The sequence below is a fragment of the Acanthochromis polyacanthus genome, chromosome 21 (genome assembly GCF_021347895.1).
Source record: "Acanthochromis polyacanthus isolate Apoly-LR-REF ecotype Palm Island chromosome 21, KAUST_Apoly_ChrSc, whole genome shotgun sequence".
NCBI classification, from domain to species: domain Eukaryota; kingdom Metazoa; phylum Chordata; class Actinopteri; family Pomacentridae; genus Acanthochromis; species Acanthochromis polyacanthus.
This window is the reverse complement of record NC_067133.1, coordinates 16,752,666-16,776,319: the sequence shown is the minus strand read 5'-3', so window position 1 is coordinate 16,776,319 and position 23,654 is coordinate 16,752,666. Positions and strand designations below refer to the sequence as shown.

The window sequence follows — 23,654 nt, the reverse complement described above, 5'->3', positions numbered from 1 at the left end:
GAGGTTGGATGGATAGCGTTTGTGAACAGCAGTCTTCAGCTCTGCCCACAGATTCTCGTTTGGATTCAGGTCTGGACTTTGACTTGGCCATTCTAACACCTGGATACATTTATTTGTGAACCATTCCATTGTAGATTTGGCTTTATGTTTTAGATCATTGTCCTGTTGGAAGATAAATCTCCGTCCCAGTCTCAGGTCTTTTGCAGACTCCAACAGGTTTTCTTCCAGAATGCTCCTGTATTTGGCTCCATTCATCTTCCCATCAATTTTAACCATCTTCCCTGTCCCTGCTGAAGAAAAGCAGGCCCAAACCATGAGGCTGCCACCACCATGTTTGACAGTGGGGATGGTGTGTTCAGGGTGATGAGCTGTGTTGCTTTTACGCCAAACATATCGTTTTGCATTGTGGCCAAAAAGTCCAATTTTGGGTTCATCTGACCAGAGCACCTTCTTCCACATGTTTGGTGTGTCTCCCAGGTGGCTTGTGGCAAACTTCAAACCAGACTTTTTATGGATATCTTTGAGAAATGGCTTTCTACTTGCCACTCTTCCATAAAGGCCAGATTTGTGCAGTGTACGACTGATTGTTGTCCTATGGACAGACTCTCCCACCTCAGCTGTAGATCTCTGCAGTTCATCCAGAGTGATCATGGGCCTCTTGGCTGCATCTCTGATCAGTCTTCTCCTTGTTGGAGGTGAAAGTTTAGAGGGACGGCCGGGTCTTGGTAGATTTGCAGTGGTCTGATACTCCTTCCATTTCAATATGATTGCTTGCACAGTGCTCCTTGAGATGTTTAAAGCTTGGGAAATCTTTTTGTATCCAAATCCGGCTTTAAACTTCTCCACAACAGTATCTGGGACCTGCCTGGTGTGTTCCTTGGTCTTCATGATGCTCTCTGCACTTTAAACAGAACCCTGAGACTATCACAGAGCAGGTGCATTTATACAGAGACTTGATTACACACAGGTGGATTCTATTTATCATCATCAGTCATTTAGGACAACATTGGATCATTCAGAGATCCTCACTGAACTTCTGGAATGAGTTTGCTGCACTGAAAGTAAAGGGGCCGAATAATATTGCACACCCCACTTTTCAGTTTTTTTATTTGTTAAAAAAGTTTAAAATATCCAATAAATTTCGTTCCACTTCACGATTGTGTCCCAACTGTTGTTGATTCTTGACAAAAAATTAAAATTTTATATCTTTATGTTTGAAGCCTGAAATGTGGCGAAAGGTTGAAAAGTTCAAGGGGGCCGAATACTTTCACAAGGCACTGTACATTACACAGGGCAATGATCAAAGATTAAAAATATAAATAGTAAAATATCTGATACATAGAGCCACTGTGTATCCCAATATTGGTTAAACCTGTGTGCACTTGAAAAAATGTCCTTTTTTTTTGCGAAATAAGTAGTGAGAAAGAACTTTTAATTTTTTTCCACTTTTATAATTTCTGGCATTATAACCTCATCACACTACACAAAAGACTTTAAAATTTCTCTCCACTTCCATCTACTTTTTTGCCGTTTCCATAGTGAACAACGAGTAACACAGTGAGTAAATGTGACAAGGGCAAAAAAATAAATAAAAAAAATCACAGAAACCACTTGAGGAATCGCATGTTAACTACTGAGCTTCAGCAGTCCTCGTAAGTGGAGGCTGTTACCATTAGACAGAACCTTGTCACTCATTTCCAACTGTTCCCAGTCTTTATGGGAAGTTAACCTAACTGAATTCATATTTAGGATACACGAATGTTTGTGGTATCAATCTCCACAACAAGAAAAACACATTATCCATATTTAACCAGAATGACATGAAGCTATTTGTTAACTTCCATCACTTGGCATTAATGAAACCCTTAAAATGCTATCTCCAATATGTTTACAAGTTTGTTTTTTTTGCCATGAAGATAATCCTTTCAAGCATTTTAAAGCTTAGATGTAACTCTACAGCGTTGCCTCTGTTACAAGTCTCCGCCTCTTCCTCCACCCACACCTCTGCTGCCGGCCTGCAGCTTGAGCATACCTGTGGCAAGTTGCATTATTGGAGTGATTCAAATTGAATGTGTGGGTGTGAAAGTGAGTCTCAGTATGCTTTTGTTTTGTTTGTTGTTTTGCATTCCTGGATATGCTGCCGCTCTATCGCAGCAATATATCCAAGAATACAAAGGAACACATGGATGCACGGATCAATGGCTGTAATATTGATCAATGTGTCACGTAATTGTTCAGGGAATAGTAGTCATGTGTTCTGCCTGCATTTTAAACTAAAAACTTAATATGATAGTGTCAGCAGTAATTATTTTTTGTACAAGGCCAGCATTTTCCTGGAAGCTACGGGTCTGGCATAAAATATTGGCTGATAGTAGCAGGTTTGTCTTAAGTCGGCTCAAATAATTACCACTAAAGAGGAAAGTATGTGAATGGGCAGCACATCCTTCTCGACCGAGAGCTCCCACCCTCCGCTACATCTCCATTGGTATACTGTATGTCTGTCTAGTTGAGATGTTTCTCAGGACATTCCGTGTGATGAAAGAAGGCATCAGTTCCACAAGATGAATAATTAACTAGTTATTTTTACCCCTCTGGGGCATGAAGCGGCTGCCAGTGTGTGTGCAGACAGGTGAGAGGATTGCTGACTGTATAAACGACGGCATTGAGTCAGAGGATCTCATGGCTTCACAGGCATGCAGCCAAGCTTGTTAATAAAAGGCACTAGTACGGGAATTGCGCTGCATTCCGAGTTTCAAATTTGAATAATTCAAATATAGAAGTTTGTATATCCTGTGTTGCTGTCCTTGCATATAAAACCCCTAAAGGCATTAGGAGGGAATCTAATAAACTGGTTTCCATTGTTCGGCTCTTAATGAAGCTATCAGGGCAAAGTTATCAACTTGATGGGAAACAACATGCAAAGCAGGCACTTTCCTTTCTCAAATTGTCATGACATTCAGGATAAATCACTCTGTCACAGTACCTCAAATGCGAGTCAAGTCCTTGTACTTATTGATGACGGATAAATTGAACCTACAAGGCAGAGCAGGTCTCTGAATCATGCGTGTAGTGCAATTCTCATCGGTGTGATGTGCAAAAATACAGGCATGGACCAATTTCCCCTTCTTGCCTCCAAGCTAATGGATGGGGAAGGAGTAGTAGGTAAAAAAAAAAAAATGACCAGAGCAGGCACATAGGCACTTAGGCATTTTTTAATTATATATGTTTTGCATTCCCTGTCAAAAATAAACCCCACTTTGAATTCCCTGTAAGCGTATATGAGCCGGACACTATTTAGAGATCTCCCTTGGTTGCCGGGGGGGAGGGGAAGGGCAGCCAACCCTAAACCTCAACTAGAGTAGCTCAGCTGGGAGAGCTGAAAGTACCAGCGTCAGGTATTTTCAGCCTTTCTTCCATCTAAACCATAAATAAACCTCGTTCGTTGCAGAGTCACAGGGTACAGGCTGCATGTCACAGCTGTTGGAATAGCCGTGTCTCTTTTGTAAGGCTTTTAGTGTAGGTGGTGTGTTTATCCCACCGGTCACGCTGAGGCAGCCACCATGGGGCCTCAGCCCTCCTCGCTGAGTGTTGGCTCGGAGTTTGCCCACGCTCTGCTCTCCACTGTGAGCAGTCTGTATCTTCCAGTACCCGAGCTGTCAACTATCTTCAGAGGAAGCACACAGCGAGGAGGGCCGCTGAAAGGGGACACCGTTTTCGCTAAATTATAGAGCAAGCGTGACCCCCACGCTTTAGTTTTCTCTCTAGCTCTTGGGGAAATTATGAGGTAAGTTTGACACCTTGACTGCTGGATGACGAGTGTAGACACACTCAAAGCTATGAGACAATAAACTTCACTGAGGGTAATACCTCCAGTTCAGCCACATCTCACTACCCCTGAAGAGCCGCTGATAAGACGATAAAATCTGAAATTGCTCTTCTCGTCTTCGTGGATGCACGATTGATTATTTCAGCAGAACAAAAGATGTTTCTAACCGGCTGAACCCATACCTGTGGAGCTCCATGAAATGAAAACAATTCCTTCATCACTGACAAGACTGTTAAGTCCCTTTTTCAGATCAGTAAAAAAAAAGTTTTTAAAGTGGCTTTCATGAGAGGCATTATTATCTCAGTTTATCTGTGCTGACTAAATATTTAAATGAATGCAAATGGTACTCCCACAATGGCTCATGGCTTGGGTTCTGTGTCGTAACCTAGTTCCCACTCAGTGCTCTACCTAGTGGTTATGCAAATGAATTCTTCGGAGTTGGTTCGCTCACTGCAATTTTTTGCTTGGTTCGGCACAGGTTAAACTGGTAGCTGCACGCATATTTCTTCTGCCTTTTAGTGCTCTGACTGGTTCTTCTTTTGCTGTTTGTTATGTCCGCTCAGTGCAATTTTACAGTTGAGCCCTTGAGGAGGAAAGACTTCCACATCTTTTGGTGAACTCGTGCATTGCTGTGTTAATGTTTAGTGGTGGAATGTAATTAACTATCAGTTCATTTTTATTAAATGCAGCTACAGTGTCTGAGGTAAAGTGAAAGCCACATTTAAAGGCATTATGGAGGATGTTTTTTTTTTGTTTAATTTGTCTGACTCACATAAAATGAATATACTGACCTTTAGTGGACTTGTATGTATGGTCTCTAAAAGAATAAAAAATAAAAGAAAATAACTGTGGACATGGCAGGACCTGAAAAACATCAGCCAATCAACGCGCTCGGACCGAGGCGTTTGGTTTGCTCCCTTTCCTGTCAATCAAAAATCTTCCGGCTCAGGCCTAGTTACGTAGATTACGTACGCCTTGGACTTACGTGTTTTCTGTATGTGTTGCTTTGGTATAGCTTCGTAGTTAGCTGGAGACTTGTTTTGGTCATTTTTTTAACATAATGGCAGATAAAGATCCAGGGGGACCCAGCCGTAAAAGACAACTTCACGAGTCCTACGCAAGTTTCTGGAGGGGGGCGTTTCTTCGTAAATGTTAAGAGGAGGGAGGTTAGAGGGGGGTGAGGGAGAGGTTGTATGTGCGCATGCGCATGCTACGTTCAAAGTCGTAGGAAATTAAATCTGCTCTAATGCCTTTAAGACTGTTGAAAACAACAGATTGCACCTTTAGTTGATGAGGAACAGAGATCTCAGAATGTTAACACAAGCTGAGATTCAGTTTGTTGCTTTCAGGTGTTTGCAGGAGTCTTTCCTCTGAGGTTATTAAAAGTTTACATCCACTTATAAAGACCATGTTCGTCATGCTAGTCTTGTGTTTCCAGTAACTCCTCCTATTCGTGGTGGGGTTTAAATCAGGATTTTTGTAAGGCCTGTTTAAACCATGACTGTATTCTGATTTAGCAATTTAATTGCCACCTTCATGAGCATTTGGGGTCATTGTCGTGTTGGAACACAAACTGTGTCCAAGACCAAATTTTCTGGCTGCTGATTTTAGGTTATTCTGAACAATGTGGAGAGAATCCTCCTTTTTCATTATTCAGTTTACATTGTGTGAATCATTATTTCCACCGGCACCAAAACAGCCACAGAGCATGATACTGCCACCACCATGCTTGACAAAAGGTATAATGTTCTTGGGGTTAAGGCTTCACCCTCTCTACTGATCAGATAGCTACATTTTTTTGTTTCATCTGAACACAGAACTTTCCTCCAGAAGGCCTTTTCTTTGTTCTGTTAATCAGCAGAAAAATTTCAGATGAGCATTTCTGGAGGATGAAGTTCCTTCTTGCACAGCAGCCTCTCAGCCAATGGCGATGTAAAACATGTTTGACTGTGCACACTTGATTTTGGGATCTGTACCTGCTTTGAAATGGCCTCAAATCTAGACTTGCTGAAGTCAATTATTAGATTTTTCAGATCAGACTTTCCCACTGTACTGTTTGCAGTTAAGTCTGATGAGAATATCAAATGGGCCCTATTTAATATGGTTATGGTCGTTTTAGTTAATTGTAACTCACAAACCACTCACAAGATGTAAAGAGCCAATGCAATAAGAAAATTTAACACAACTTTTTACATCACCAAAATTAATCATTCAAGTTGTTGTTGTAATATTTCTTGAGCACCAGTAATAAATCTAAGAAAGATCCAAAATTGATTGTTTTTCTTCACAAAGATGCATGTGTTTCAATGATTCCATCACAGAAAATTAAGAGTTAAAAGAGTCATTGGGAACTCAAGATATGCAGCGTCTTTACAAGTGCATGTAAACTTTTGTTCATGACTGTACTTTTCCCTCCAACATTACATCCAGAGATATTTATGGTGTTATTAAATAACATGATTTTCATTGCTGAATGGACAAAACAAAGCAATTAAAGGCACTACTTAAAGCTATGGCAACCCAAACAGTGAATTAATTTGTCTGTATTAAGTTAACCAGAAGCTTAATTACCTCAATAGCTGCAACTCCATGGAATTTTATTTGAAACAATTATCTTTACCTCAACTATAGGAATAGGCTGCATTCATCAATGATTAATTATGTAATAGTATTAAGTATACAGTGTATATCGAATGTTTAAATATACTACTAATATATACACATATTTTTTGGGGGGGAACTATCATTTTGGTAATTTAAATACATTTTCCTCATGGTTTTTATGCACATTAACTTTTGACTTTAAGATTTTGAATGCAGGACTTATAACTAAATAAGGTGGTTTTGCTACTTTTACTGAAGTGTAGGATTAAGTATTTTTATAACTGTATGTCTACATCCTTTACATGGTTTCCTAAAAACTTTTAAAGATTCAGAGCTAGCAATGTTGTCACTGGGTCAGAGTTTTGTATTTTACCAGAATTAAGTGACTGTGTTGTTTCTGTTTCTTACAATATTTGCCACGTTATTAATGTTGTCTTGCCTTTGTCTTTTGTTTTGTTCCTGGATTTGTTAGCTGTAAACAGGTGTGATGACAGAGAAAACGGTAACAACACAAAAACATTAGTGCCATCTCATTTGGACGCCTTTCCAAGGTGCAGCACTCCATCTGTTTGCTGTGTTTGTCCACTGTGTGGAGGACAATAACAAGGTATGTAAGTATGTAAGTCTGCAAGGCTGAGTGCAGCTTCCTGCCTCTTCCACAAAATATTATCATTGATGAGGGAGCTCCAGATGTCCCTCCCACCGCTTAGCCAGTAAGATAGATCTCCTGCACTTCCCTGACAGCAGATATTCCATTATATTACCCAGCAGTCACCGTCTCCTCCCCTGAATTATTGCCGGCCCTGTCACTTGCCTCAGCATCAAATTGGCTTAGCCAGTAAATGAAGGATTTGAATAATACAGTCCACCTTTATTCTCCACCCAGACTGCCGCGACTTCATTTAGTGACATTATAATCTTTTCATTTGTAGCAGTTTCTCCAGATACACAAAGCATTACCAGCGCTCCCCAGTGCAAAATGAGTCGAACTACCTGATAGGGAAAGAAGCATTACTGTCATTATTAAAAAATTGGTATTAGAGGTAAGTATGAGAAGTCTGAATTAAAGTTGTATTTGCTTTGATCTTCATGAAAACATCTAGTATTAGATGCTGTTATTCTACTTCATCTCAAACACAGCTGAGCATGAAACAAAGACCCCCTCTAATGTAAATCATCTTTTTTTCTACCTCAGTAGCATGTCCATATGAGTATTTTTTTTGTATGAGAATTATGAGGGAAATAAGCAGTCAACACCATAACTAAGCATTTCCACCTTAAAACTGGAGTGACAGGCCCCAAAACACAAACACACACCTTCAGGGTTTCATATGCAAGAAACCTAAGGAACCAATCCTGTCGACTTGTCGGGTCGGGTTTCCATATTACTACTCTGTTGCAGAATCAGTTCCTGGTTGAAATAGTTTTACTTTGTTTGATCAGAGCAGATGAGCTCGAGCTGCGGTGAGTGGGGAGTTCTTAGTCGAAGGAAAGGTGGATTCGCACATTCTAAAGGAAACAATGGTGCAGAGTTAGGTAGGTAGGATCTATTTTCATGGATAAAAATCTAAATATGCAACTTAGATACACAGATATGAGTTGTAGGGGTTTGTAATATTTACAGTTAAGTTTGGATCAGTTCCAACATCAGCTTCATAATAAATTCTTGTGTTGAACTTGCTTTTTATAAAAACAAAAACAATAAAACAAACAAACAAACACAATTTAAGTAGTTTCTTGTTTATTAAATGTATGTTGAAGTTAACCTAAGGAGAATTCAAATCTATATTGTTTGGTGTGTATATTGCAAATTTAGATTTTGCTTTGCATTTCAAAAAAACTTTTGAATATGAAATTGCTATTTGCCAAAAGAGTCAGAAAATGCACACTACCATTCAAAAGTTTGGTGTCACCCAGGCAATTTCACATTTTCCATGAAACTCACACTTTCATCCATGTGCTAACATAATTGCACAAGGATTTTCTAATAATCAATGAGCCTTTCAACATGATTAGCTAACACAGTGCACTGTTAGAACACAGGAGTGATGGCTGCTGGAAATGTTCCTCTGTACCCCTATGTAGATATTTTATTAAAAAGCAGCCATTTCCAGCTAGAATAGTCATTTACCACAATGTCTAGACTGTATTTCTGATTCATTTAATGTCATCTTCATTGAAAAAAAAATGCTTTTCTTTCAAAAATAAGGACATTTCTAATTGACCAAAAACTTTTGAATGCTAGTGTAGCTTTGAGAATACATAGACTGTCAAAGAGAGACAAACTAATAGCTGTGCTTCATGGTTTTAAATAGACAATTACATTGAACATAATGTGCAGCATCAACCTAAACCCCCCCAACAGTGAGATTAATAGAAAATGTCATTAAGCCATAAGTAGTAGGAATGAAACAGTTGCTGTATTGGAAATAAAGCAAATGTCACCAATAATTATATGGAAAATCAAGTATGATTTAACTTATTTCAATCCTTAATGTCAATAAAGCTAGCCGTGAATTGCCATTGGGTTGTATGATAAGAGATACACTCCCTTATATGTATTTACTCTGCAGTGTACATAATAAATTATTACCTTGTTATGAACAGACAGTTTTATCTACTGGGAATCAAAGCTTATACATGGATGACATGAAAGCAATTGTGCCCTGAAGGTAAATTGAGCTGGAACGGTTCATTATGACAGTCCATCAAACCCTCCCCATCTGCTGCACTTTGGATGGAGCAGAGTCCTCATTTTGAATCAGAATTAAAAATCAGCACAACAAAAAGCAATTATAAAGACTTCATTAAAAAGCAGGAACCTATGAGTCTTCTCTTAAGTATCGTTAAAAAAAATAAATTGTCATGCGAAGCTTCAGAGCTGAGGCAGACCACTGTTATTTGTCAGAATTCTTGTAGCTTTCCCTCTTCAAAAGAAGAATAAGACCTTTTGGCAGCGACCTGCTCTTCTTTATTCTGCCAGCTGCAGGTCCTGATATCTTTAAACCTTTTTTTTATTTTTTTTGGAATTTCGGGTGGTGTGCAGTGACAGCAGCGGGCTCAAAGGCGACGTCTGTGTGGGGTCACGTATCAGGCTCTCCTCAGGGTTGTGCAGATATTAGGGCGAATGATACAGCGTGTCTGTCATTCTTGGAGCTGCAGCTGCAGTGCTGTGACTTCCTGGGCCGGGCTGTCCATCTCCACATTTCACAGCTCCAACGTGACTGCTGCAATGAGACAAGGAATTGCGGCGCCTGTGCCAAGTCCTCACACAACCACTTGCTCCCTCTCAGAGAAGAGCATCTGCATCCTGGCTGCCACTTCCCGACTTGCTCGGGTCATCCCCCAGACTACGTCATTACAGAGGACATCAGGCTGCACTCTCCATAAATTAAATCTGGGACTGCATTTACACAGGGACAGACGATCTGGCTTTAACCCTTGAGGCACAGATCACATTTTGCCACAGCTAAGATGGAAATGTCATGTTTTCTTCTGTTTTCTGTATATTTACGGCTCTTTTTGGACCGTTCCTATTGAGTTTAGCGACATTATCACATCTCAATACCACATTTAGTATTTTAGCTCTGTTTAAAAACTCTGACATATCCTTAGATAGATCTCTTGTTTCTTTTTAAATGCCATCCTATATCACAGTGTCCGCATGGGTGGGAATTTGTATTCTGGAGCTTCTTGTATTCAATAATTTATCAATGATGTGTATTGATTTGTTCTCACAGAGCCCAGGGCTTGACCTCTTCTGTGAAGTATGGGCTACTTCAATAGTTTCCCTGGCTCCTCCCTTTCCTCCCACCTCAGTTTAACCCTGGAATGTACAGACCACTGCCATACCAATGGGGCGTTTTTCACTTGTCTAAGGAGACTCTTTAAAGGGTTCCATTTAAATGAGTGCATCTGCCATGGCACAAGCCTGTGATCCCATGAATAAATATATATATATATATATATATATATATATATATATATATATATATATATATATATATACACACACAAAGACATATCCATGCGCCCTGCAGGGACATTTCTAAAGTACAGTTGCCAAATGGCCATATTAAGCACTTATTTTGATCACTGAGAGGCCCCCTGCTGGTTGGAGCAGCATACCTTCATGAGAGGAAGAAAATTATCTCCTTTCACGCAACAGCAAATTAAACATACATCCAACCAGACTGTGAAATTGAGCGATTCAAAATCATCTCCAGCGCGGTGGTGCAGCCCAAATACGCAGAGGAGGAAAAGTTTTGCCCACAGATATGCTGCTCAAGCCCTGAAGCCCCCATGTGACGCAACTGACACTTTTCTCTTTTTTTTCTCCCCCCTCCCCTCCTCTCCCCTGACTGTCTTCATTAACTCGAAACTATTTTTTTTTCATCATCCTTTAGAAGACCCTGGCTATCATGCGCTTTTACGCTCCAGTCACAGGAGTTGCCGTCACCCTCCCGGCGTCCGTGTGTCGGAGCAGCCACCATTTATAGCCCTGGCGGTGAGAAACAATCTTATTATGAGATTTAAACTTTGCCAGACGGATCAACATGCGCTCCCTCTCGCAGTTATTCCCCGCAACTGATACAGTAATACCGAGCCTACCTACACGTCTCACTGTGATTGTGGTTAAACGCCGGTGTCAGCTCTCGGTGTAATAGAAGAGAGAGGAGGGGGGAAAGACACAAGCAGGGCTTCAGCATACATAAAGGCGAGCAATGAGAGGAGCTCAGCCCTGAATTAAATCGCTCACCGCTAAATGGATCTTTGAGACTCTCCTCCTTGAGGCAGGCTGCAGTCGCGTCTCCAAAACAGTCAACTGGGATTCTTTTTTGTTTTTATTTTTATTTTTGTATTATTCCTGTTGTTTTGCTTTTGCACCATCTACCAGAAACATCTCCTGTGTCTTTGAATATGTCTTGTGTTCGTGGTGAGCTACAGTAAGCTGCCAGCTTTGTATCGGGAAGAGGCGATCGTTAAGCAGGTAAGCTGTTACCGGTTTTTGCACTTTAAAATTGCAGACTTTACGCACAGGATTCTGCGCTCTGTGTTTCTGCATGCGCATATGAATTGAGGTGGATTTTTTTCAGATGAAAATGAGCAGTGGTGTTAGAATTTGAATATAACTGTTGGACTCGTGTGCATATAGAAAAAGAAAATATCTCAAAGCTCAACTTGTGCACTTGCAACCTGAAGTCGGAGCATGTCTTTCTGTGACATCTCCATGCGTAAGGAACTGCTTTTTTCGATCTACGTTGCGTTAACTTTCTTCCTTTCCACTTCTATCTCTGTCTTTTTCATCCGTCTAAACACTGATGCCTTTAAGGACACAGTAGATTTGCATTTTACCCACAAGCCTTCAATCTGATACAGCCCCCAGTTAAAGTATACCGGCTACTTTGCAACTGTAAACCCTCCAGTCTGCTCCAAATACCGCTTCAGCACCACGGACAGCTCCACAGCCGCTTCTCTCAAGCAGGAACTTATACTTCCCACCACAAATTAAAAAATAATACGAAGAATAAAAATAACATTACTTAGCATGAAAGTGCGAACTGGCTGCTAATGGGAAGCTTGGCTGTTACTTTGTCTAATTATAAACTGAAATAAATAAATAAATAAAATAAAGCTTCCTACATGGGCAGGCCTACTCACAAATCTGCACAGTCAGTGCGATTCGGGCAACTTAAATGCACAAATACTAAATGATTAGTGCATTGCATGGTCTGAACATACAGTACTGTATTGTCATTACATGCTCTTGTACTTAGAGCAGCCCTGTGCAGTCTCACTCAGATTAGCTGAGGATTTCACTGCATCTGTGCCATCTGTCTGGGAAGTGAATTCTATGTATGCATGCTAGATGTGTTGATTTATTTCACTTTGGCTTCATGTGGATTGATTTATCACTAATATTCAAGGATGTTTGGCCAGCTCTAGAGCTCTTTAGCACAGTTGAAGCTGGAGGAGGAGGTGGTGTTTTGTGGGTGGGTGGGGGGCATTTATAGTCTCCAGCATAGGGGGAGTTTAAAAAAAAATGTTGAAACGATGCCAGGTTTGATACAACCTAGACCTGTTGTCACACAGTCAAAAGAAACTACAAGCCTATAGGATAAGTTCTCCCCCTTTTCCACTCACTGTGGATGTAGGAATGCTGTATCACTCCTGCTAAGTAATGTGTTACAGCCCCAGTGACATTTAAAGTCTGAAAAAGCATCAATGATATAAAGCTCGGACAATCTGTCTTATGTCACTGAAACTGCAGGCGTTTTTGTATTAATTGTGAGTGTTCCGCCCTCGTTCCGGTCATTTCATAAAGCAAGATGAGCCACAGCCTCAGCCTCTACCATCAGCATGAATCACCATCTTCAAAACTTCCGATGTCAAGAGTTACAACTGTGTGAAAACATCTCAGTTTTGCTGCTGTTGCCAAAGCTGTCTCTCGCATTAGCCTTCACATCTCCCTTTTTCCTGTCCCCCGTCTCCCTTATCTTGATTATGCAGCTGGATGATTGAGTCAGCTATTTTGTATGCAAGTTGCCTTAGCTTGGTTCTTTGTGGAGGAGAGAGAGAGAAAGAGAGAGAGAGATCGTGCTGAGGATACTGAGAGAGAATTACAGCTTCTCATGACGATGAAGAGCAGAAAAGACGAGGTTGCCCTGTTCGATAAATTGCTATTTGAGAGAGATAGATATCCTGGGGGGACATCGGTTTTGGAAATGTGACCAACCTTTCTAAATGGAAATGGCAGTGCGCATTATAGTTTCCCGCAGCTCTGTGCTGTAGATGATTTGAAGCATCCAAAACTCTTCATTACCAAGCTAGCCTGATATAAAGTCATTTCTCCTTGAGAAAGACTGTAAAACCAACTCAATTTGCACTGCAAGCACAGATATTTCTGTAGAGAGGATGGTCCAAAAATCTCTATTTGTAGCATCATCTACACAAAATCCTTGTTTTGTTGAGACGTTTGTTTTTTTTTTGTCTTCTAGCACAAACTCACAGCCAAAAATGCCCATAAAGTGATGTTGCAGCACTTCTTGTGTCACCTAATCTGCTCATATCAACGTGTAGCATTTACAGAGAGTTGGTCTGTGTATTCGTTTGCTGAGATGCACATTTCGGAACACAAAACATTTCACATACAACACAAATATGGTTACATTTCACGCTGGTTTTATGTTGCAGACAAAGTCACTAAGGCTCAGCCAACTGTATGTCGAAGTGGCATCGCTTTGGTTGTCTGGTTAACAATGTGTAAAGTGTAATCAAAGGGACCGGGCAGGGTTTGTAGACAAAGCTGTGAAACATATGGTCCAACAGCATGCTATACTTCAGTTCCACAGCTCCCCTCAACCATTACATTGCATTCAAACCGAAACTTCCTGGTGCTGAGAGTAGTGTGTGCCATTTTTATTTTATTTTATTTTATTTTTTTTACATGAGTATCACACCACCTCAGTCTGAAGCGGCCCATGTGACACAGAGCCTTTTTATAAAAGGAGGAATGAGCAGGTTTGGGAACAATACTGAAAAAAGTAAGAAAATAGCAAGACAAAAATGCAATCTGTATGTTCAAATGGATTGAAGATGTAGTTTTCTAATGTTACTATTCATGGTTTGCATGTCATCAGCACTGTTTAGTATTTACACTCCATAGTTCTGTATTCACATGCAGCATTAGCTTTTATTGTTATGGGAAAGGTTTGCCATTCACGTGCTGCATTCAAATCACCTTCATTACAAAGAAAATGATGCATGTATGTAGCACAACTGTATGAATGAATTAACCAAGACTTGCTGCTTCAGTCTAACACCATTCAACTTGCATCACATTGTCGTCTGTTGTTGTGAAGGCCTCAATGGAACTGCAAAGTACCATCAACTAATCGCTCTTGTTCTGCTGTGTTGCTGCTCCTCTCTTGCTGTTTTGTTAAACTGCGTTTGCTTTTTACTGCCAGAATCTACAGGTGAACCTGAAACCGGTAGCCTGTTTGCACCATCTGTAGCTATCAGCCATTTATTACATCAAAAATATATAGTAATTCTTGCAGTCTGAAAGTTGCATTGAATTTTGTACTTCTAAACATTTCAGATTCAGCTGTTTTTCCAGTGCTAAGAGTTCTTTGTGGTGAAGGACAGGACCATCAATGGTGCTGTCAGAGTTCTGCCTGAGGACAACAGGCATTAAAGGGAAACGTTATTGACAGTCACTTTGCATTCAGGAAAGGAAGGCAATTGGTTGACGATGTCCAATGTCTAACGAAGGCTGTAACGAGCAGATAAGGGCGAGAATAGAAACTGCTGCCCCTCAAATGAAGCCGCCCTTGGACACATTTTGTTCAGCTGATGCAAAACTAAGATGCACCTTTTTGCTGAGATGATATCACTGGGAATGCATGCAAAACCATTAGCAAAACTTCACCTTGAATCAGCACCTCATGAGTCATTAACTGCCCATTGCATCCACAGAGCCCTGGCCTGGTCTCATCTCAGGGATGTATTTGAATTTACTCAGGTGGGCTGATTGAAAATGGCAGCAGTGGAACTCTGGATTCCAGGTGCATTTTAAGGAAGAAAAAAAAAAACATGGCAGGTGTTAACATTATCTCTTGGTAGCTCTTTTTCCCCCCTATTATTTCATGTGTTGATTACGGTCGAGAGGAAAATGAGATGACGGCCATTTCTGGTGTTTTGAACAGATTCCCTGAAAAACCTTTCAGTCTAAAGCAACAAGGAATATATATGCACTTCAGAGGAGAGCTGTAGAAAGACAACTATGAGTTACTGTACCACTGACAGATTGTGGGGATCAACCCAGAGATGTAGGGATTCACTGGAGGGTGTGAATCAGTCATAATTAATTTAGGAGAGCACAAAAATTAATCCACCGGAGAATGCCAGAAACGTTTCTGTGTAGTTTCCTCAGCCACCTGCTGACTGCCTTATGATAGACGAAAGCCTTTAGTAAACAAGCTTCGCAAAATGGCAGAGTGAGGCGTATTAAACATCGCTCTGTCGCTTACTTGCCATCTTCTCTGTGGAGTAATTAGATGCTGGGGATGCAAAACACTAAGCAGTGAATCTGCAGGCACCTGCGCCGCTTGATGAAGATCCTTTACATGAGAGCCCGTTAAAGCCGGCACAGCGGTCCTGTCGAAGCTCAGCTCAGAAGCAGGATGGTGGCGTGTCAGAGGACATCACTGATCACCTTCTATTAATGCTTTTTGTGACTGCACATTATGCATACGATGATGAACATAGCAGAGTGCAGCACATTATGCCGTGTGGGTCACCTTTTTATTGTAGTGTCGAGAGGACAGGCTGGGAAACTTTCAAAACTTCCAACGAAGTGGGGTTTGAGGATATACTGTACGCAAACATAGAGCTGGCTTATATATGTAGGGCTGTCGCAGCTTTGTGAGGCGTGCTGCTTATTTCCTCTGTGCATTGTGCACCGCACGGCACAAACAAATACACTGTACATAAATACACAATGCACAAGCACGGAAATCTCTATTTTCTTAGATATTTTATTTCATGAAACTTATATGGCTACTTTTAGTTTCACTTTTTGAGTTCTGGAATCAAACCGTAGCAGATGGTGGTTATGGTTTTCTAAGGGATCAGACTGGATATTAGTAATCAAAGAAACGGATACACATTTGCAGTGAAAATGAAAATCTATGTCTCAAAAATTCATAATTGTAACACAAACTCAAACACAAATTATTAAGAATCTTTTTTGGTTGTTTATGTTTTACATATGCAACATATACAATTTTAAAAAAAAGATTTATTCTTCACTGTTTATATGTTATTACTTATGATATCTAACCAATTGGGTAGTGCTGTGGGTGGGACATTGCTTGAGATCAAAGCCAAATTGGTTAAAATATTGGAAATTCATTGAAAAAAATGACAATAATCAGAAAGATGGTGAACTGGATAATCAACCAATAATCAGTGAAGCTCTATCTGATTGTGAGACTCAATAATATGCATGTTATATATAAAATATGGCTAAGAAAAAGCAGATATTTATAAGAGCACAAGATGAGATATGGTTGGTAATTAATTGATGAAGCCAGTTCTTTAAAAATCAAGCTTTATTAACTATGTTGTATTGTCTCGTTTTATTTTTCTTCATGTTGTGTTTGCGCTACGAGAGCTTTTCCTGAATATCTGAATAGTGTATTTAAATTTGTCACTGGCCTCATGACTTGAAGTAAAGCAAGTTATATAAATTATCGCACTTAAAGAATGTTTTATTTTAAATCAGGACTTTGATTTAGTTTTGACTCAATGAAATTACAGCTCTGGCAAAGACCAGCGTTCCTTACAGTCACACACTGTAAGCCGTCAATCTTAAAAGTAACAGCAGTTCTAGGGGATATTTTTAGCTGTCATTAAGGTACTTATGTGGATACAGGTGTAATTATGCTCATTTTTTTGTTTTGTTTTTGTTTGTCATGCCGGAAAAGAATGAAAACTAAATGTGATCCGATGACGCTCGCTCAAAGGCTTCGCCTTTTTGTAGCAGTTTGACAAACAAAGAGAGGATGAATAAATAGGTGAATGTGAGACAGCATACAGCAACTGAAGAGGAGGTGTTAAAAAAAAAAAGACAACACATCCTATTCTGCAGCTTGATGATGGAAAGAATGAATCATAACACTGTATCCTCCAGTGCTGACCACTGTCAACACTAAATGAACATGTGCAATACACACATTAGTAGAACACCTGGAATGGGATTAATAAGAAAAGTATTTCTATTTAATTTGCCCAAACTACACACACAGTCACATCAGACATGGGAATCTGGCCAATCATGTGGAGCCCTGGACACATGGGTGATTCATTTACACAATTTGACCAATCAGATGGAGCCTGATGTAACTGACCTGCAGGTTAATATGTGTCAATATGGTGGTGACTGCCAGGTTTGCTGGAATGATGGGAAAGAAAGGAGAGAAGAGTGGGGAGATATCAAAATAAGCAGTGGAAATTAAACTTTATTTCTTAGAATTTCCTATCTAAATGAATTTTCCGGCTCCCTGGTTGTATATTCATGTGAAGTTATTATTCAGTGGGCATACATTTTTCAAACTTTTTTTTTGTGGCCCAGAAAAAAACATAGATAATATGACAAAAGCGAATATGCACACTTTAATACTTATTTACTGCAAGACAAGTCAAACATTGTTACTGCATATTACAGATTCTCCTCATATCATACCGTGTCTTCTCATGTTTTCAGCACAAACCAGAGTTTTATTTTTTTAGTCTTGGAGTGCACTTGAGTTTGAATAGCTGTGCTCTCACCTGCTCTATCCAGCAAACTGAAAGATGAAATACTGAAGGATTTTCATGAATTAAATTCAACTGGCTGGGTGTGAATGCACCGTCAGGTGTGAATGAACAATGTGACATGATGACATTTTTTTTTCACTTATTGGATGTAGCGGGGAAAGTTGAAAGGAAACACAGCTTCGTAGCACAATACGGATTAGAGCTTAACATCTTAAGAATCACGAGAATGTTCGGTGCTCCATTCACTGACCGACATTTTAATGACTCATGACTACTAGAAGGAAGTCCTTGTATTCTGTTCTCAGACACACAACGAGGCGTACATGTGCAGAGGACACACACAGAAACTCTCTCCTTCTCACTCTCTTCTCTGTCACTGAAAAGACAGGACACCAAACACATTAATTGGTTCCTTGGGGAAATATAAAAAGCATGGATTGGACCTGTAAAGTCCAAGACACTCCAAGTCAAACAAGAATAATGGTAATCAGCTCAGATGGTAGAAACCAGCAAGTGTAGACTGGATTTTGAAAACATAACACTCAGTGTAGCATTTGCAACATTCAGAAGCTAAGCTAAGCTACAATACACACATAGATACGTCTAAATATACCCCCCAAAAGACACTGGAGGAGGGTCACGATCACAAAGAAAGACGCACAAACACAAATTGGTGCTGTCATTTAGCATATTTACCAGTGCAATATGTTTCAGATTTAGGTGGAAGTGTAAATCGTGGATGCATTCTGCTCACTTCGCTTTAGCAATGTGTCCGCCTGGCCGTGTGGAACTCCAGTGATGCCCAAAGAAGGCATGCAGGTAGGCAGCACAGAGTTAGACATGCAGTTAGGCCATCCAATCACAGGCTTGTAACAGGTGCGTAACTGCCAGAGCAGTTGATTTATTGATTGCTATCAGGATGTGAAGACACTTTCAACAAATACTACAATAAATTGCCGCTAGAATACATTACATATTCAAGCTTTAGCGCTATGAGCTGCCACTCAGTCAAACTAAAGCCACGCAGGAGACTTGATATCCTGCAAGCCGTGGATCTTCCGCTCAGATAATTACATTAGATTTCTGTGCAGCTACAAATAGTTGCGAGAAGATGCCACTGATTAGATCGCTGATTGGTAATGTGGCATGATTAGGCAGTTTGCAGTTTCCTACCAATTATAAAATTTAAACCAACAAGCCTTTAAAGATGACAGATGCTTGGTGAATAAAGCTGCTCCCACACGCTACACTGAAGGCAAAGCGCCTTTCATCAGGCAGGGAGAAAATGCTTTAAGGTTAATCGGTGCCAAAAGTGGCATCATGATAATCGATACACGGCCCTCCTTCCTATGAATGTCAACCAACTCCGGTTTGTGCTTGTACGCAGCTTCAGAAGTGCACTAAAGATGCACTTGAGGAAATTAACCCGTTCGATCAATTCTGTAAATATATACCGCTAAATATGTTGCATGCAGTAGTGCAGATATTTACAATTTGGACCCTCTGTACTTCCTTTTATTATCAAATAGTATTATTTTTCTTTTAGATTTTTAATTTCTTTGATATTAGTTTATAGTTTTTCTGTTTATGCCCCTCGTTTCATATTAATTCATGCAAAACATGAGAGCGAAGTCGCGTCAGGAGAGGACTTTGCACTTTGGCTTTCCCCTTGCAAACAGTCACACTGCTTCCAGGTTCCATTTTGTGTCTTTACCACCAAAAAGGTAAAAAAAAATAGTGCTCCTGTCAATCACAATCCATTCGGGCTGACATCTGCAAACTAACTTTTTTGCCGTATTTGACTGCACCGTTGCAGCTGATGTCGTCTGTAAAATGGAGCCTAAAATAAAACTCAGTAGAACTAAAAATTGCTTGACTTTTCGAAAAAGGAGTGTAGTAAAATGGATGTTCCATCAACACAGGCAGTCAATGAGCCCAACTTCTAGGTCAAAGAGCCTCTACACCTCCTGTATTGGATCAAACAGGCAGCCTTAAGAGATGCTTCAAAGTCTCCGACAAAGATCCACGATAAAAGAAAAAATTCAAGTGTGTTCTAATGTAATCAAAGAACTTTAGGGAGCAGACTTTTTTTGGGGAAAAAAAAACCTTTTAGATGCCAGAGGTGCCTGTTCGCATTTCTACAACAAACTTAAGGACCTCTGCCCCTCAGAGTCAAATCACACAGTTCTTGGATAACGTCCCTACTTCGTAACCTCGAGCATTGATTTCGAAGCAGTTTTTTTTCTTTACTCTGCGTGCCCAATTGCTCCTCAACAAGTGAACAAACATTTCTTTTAGCGGACAATCATGTGAAGTGAAAGCCACGAAGACAAGGAGCAATCAGATGATCAGCCCAGGACTAATCTACACTTTGATGCTATGTGAAGGTCGTGCCTTAATCTTCCGCCACACAGCGGCAGAGCACATTGTGGAAAAGTTTGATGGATGATTTGAGCAAGTCGATTGCTTCACATTGAGCCGACTGCAGAAAAACCACTCAGGGGACACATTGCAACGGTCGTGAGTGCTTGACGCGTGATGGGCAACCCCCGCAAACATCCAGCGGACCCATACGACAAAGTTACCTCTGTCAGCATCAAACAGGCTTCTTGTGATCACAGAAATGTATAGACTGTGGCTAAAACTTCTGAGTTGCTAACATTATTTTTTTTATCACTTTGCTTTGAAACCCATATGAGGAAGGAGCCTTATGTTGATTCAGAGGAAAAGAGGGGAAAAAACGAGCTAATACTACTAGCATGATGTTAGAGTCACCAAAACTACTAAAGATAATGTTTGTGAGCACATAAATGCATACTTTTTGGTTTAAAGGTAGTGTTAGATTGCCTGCCGCTTCAAATGCAACAAATAAATAAGTAGGTTAATCAGGAATGCAGTGACAAGAATGACTTTCAAGAGTAGATTTCTCTCAATCAGTAGATATCTCTAATTACCTCTAATTGAAGGCTTTTAGAATGAAGAAATAACAAAAGGCTGAAGTTTGAATAGGATTCTGAAATAGAAATATCTAAACAATAGTAAACAAATATTTATATCCAGGTCGTCTGTTAAATCCCCAAGTGTTTTTTTTGTTTGTTTTTTAAATCACAAAATGAAATGTAGTAAAGGGCATTTACTTCAGTAAACTCAACCGTATCATGTTTATCATATATTATATTTTATTTGTTTTCTTTATATCCGTGGTTACTTTTTTAGATTAGAAGTTTAGAAGTACAAAAACTAGCACTGATACAAATTAAAGTACCTAAATTAGCTAAATTAGCTCCACCTCCATCAGCTAAAACAGTAAAATGCTGATTCCAGAATAATGCGTCTACTTTAGCAATCCAGTTAATTAATATTTGACTCTGAAACATTCACATGGACACAGATATACTTCTTGATTTGCAACGTGGCATGCACATTTCATTCTCACTCGTAATGAAGAACAATGTCACACAAGTGATTGCAAGTGACAATTTACCCTTCCTGCAATAACAGCCTCCTGACTCAGTGTGCGGCTGCTGGAACAGAAGGCTTTTATCTCACAACAATCCCAGGATCTGCTTTACTACCCAAGTTCTGTATATCTGGCGGGAAAACAGCGTAAAAGCAAAAAAATCCTTACGTTTTGGTTTCCTGGACAGTTCTCTTACAGCAGGACTGATGCTGTTCTAAGTGTTTAAGGTTGGAGAAAAGCTGAGGTTTTTAACAAGCCGTCAGTAGCTGAACTGAGCTTTAAGCAGAGGCCAACAGCTTACAAGATCACAACAAACAGGATCTAGAAAGTCAAGCTGCACTGAGTAAGAAGATGGCTGCTGTAAAGCCCAGCAGAGAAGGGCAGGTTGTAAATAATGGGATGACTGACTCATCGATAATTTCATCAGCCATATGTCTAGCCTTTGCAACCTGCCAATGTCCTTGTTGGCTTTACTGCGTGGATCAAAGGTCAGTTTTGTGAGAAAATATCTAAGTGAAATGTCCTTTAATAGCAGCAGACTTACAGCAAGCTGCCTGAATACGTCTAATGCTTTCCTACATCTTTAAGCGCTTCTGTCAAGCTGGTGCACAGCCTTTAGGTTTTGGCTAGCGGGTAGTTTCGTTTATTTGAGCATGTGTCTCCTCATGATCATAGGGTGTAATATGTTCCATGTCCTTGCAATAACGCCTCAGTTGAGTTAATTGGTTTTCTGCTGGTTAAAATCTACAGATTGTCAGTAAGAAAGTGAAGCTAGGACGTTGTTACCATAGAAACTGCTTCCAAACTTGGAGCAAACATACTAGCATCTACTTATAAAAATGTGCCAGTATTCACACCATTAGCAGGCCACAGTGTACCATAACACTCATGTTGGAGAGCATCGCTGCATACTTGACTTACTGTTCAATGACACCATCAGGAGGCTTTAATATGATGCAAATTATGCAAAGAGCCCGATTTCGACACAGTCATCTCGCTGAAATCTCGAAAAGGTCTCGGTGTAAGTTCCCGAACAAAATGACAACCATAAGGGACCCTGAAGTAGCTAACATGATAAATTAATTAGTCCTCACACTGTAAAGAATCCCACTGAGTCACTCGTGTTTTCATCTTTGCTGCGGATTAAACAATGCAGCTGTTTGAAAAATGTGTCCTTTACAGGGAAGATTGATTGCAGAGCAACAAATAGAGGCAGAACACTGGACTTTCAAAGCAATAACTGAACCGAGCCACGTCAACTGGAAAAGAAAAAAAAAATCACTATATTCGGTGTGCCCAGAGCAGTGAAGTCAGAGTAGCGCCGTGCCAAGTTTTGAGAGTGCTGTTACCAAATACTACAGATCATGATTCAGATAGGATGCAAGACCTTTCCTGGCAGCTTCTTGGTGCTTACAGCAGCAAATCAGAAACATATCAATATTTACCTGGAAAAGTGCCATGCTGAGAGCTGATGTCTCTGAACAACAGCCAGATGAAGAACATCTTGTGAATAAAACTTACTTCTCCCAACAGCTGATAGAAATCACAGACTGATACCTCGGTAGCATGAACACTTTTCGCCAACATACTTTTTTAATGATTATCATCGAGGCCGACAGCTGGCAAGAGAAGCGGTCCATCCCCAGCTGCAGAGCATCAATCTGACGCTCCACCTGTTGTCTTTTCACTCACGCCCTCCATTGCTCATTAAACAGCGCTGCCTTTCAGGCCGAATCAGCTCAGACTGGTGATCACCCACTGTGAGACCAGAGCACAGAGAAAGAGAAAGAGAGAGAGAGAGAGAGAGAGAGAGAGAGAGATGATCTGGGGTGCCAGATTGTCAGGCCTGTGAGGTGCTATTCCTCAAATAAATATGGAGATTATGTGTAAAGCCTGTGTGCCAATTATGCTTTCCCACTTCTTCAGCGAGGCCACTTGGAATCTGTGTGAAGCTATGCACAATGAATAAAATCTACAGATAGGGCTTTTTGTGATTTGATGAATATGTGCAATAAAAGTGACCACAACCCAGAGAAAATTTATAATTGGGTTCTTTTGGTGGATACTTGTCAGCGCAAAAACAGACTTTCTGCACATCCTCTGTTGGAGTGTCAACAATCAAATTCGCTGGGACAATGAGTGCTTTTCATGACTCTGCCCTTCCTCGTGGGCATACATAACAGTCTTTTCACACTCTCCCTGTAATAACGTGTGCTGTGCTTCATCACCAAATCAAATCAAAACATACTTTATTCATCTCAATGGAAATTGAGGTGTCCAGCAAGTCAGAGATGTGCCATGCCAAGTTTAGAGAGTGCTGTTACCAAACACTCATGATTCAAGAAAATAGGATTTTCTGTTGTCTGATTCCAATTTGTTGCTCAAAATGGTGTCCACAGTGCACATATCTCCTAGGAAGGAGTTCGCTAGTCCGCCTGACCG

General features: G+C 40.3%; 1 protein-coding gene across 2 annotated transcripts in view; it reads left to right on the top strand.

Annotated features, from left to right (window-relative positions):
- The first annotated feature begins 10,782 nt into the window (after positions 1 to 10,782).
- Positions 10,783 to 23,654, top strand: part of elfn1a (extracellular leucine-rich repeat and fibronectin type III domain containing 1a) — an 83,017-nt gene continuing 70,145 nt past the window's right edge. The window contains exon 1 of one of the 2 annotated variants that reach the window (XM_051941257.1): positions 10,783 to 10,937. The gene's annotated coding sequence lies outside the window, so the exon portion shown is untranslated. Of the gene's footprint in view, positions 11,421 to 23,654 lie in introns of both variants that reach the window. The other variant, XM_022200336.2, reaches the window with a different exon arrangement.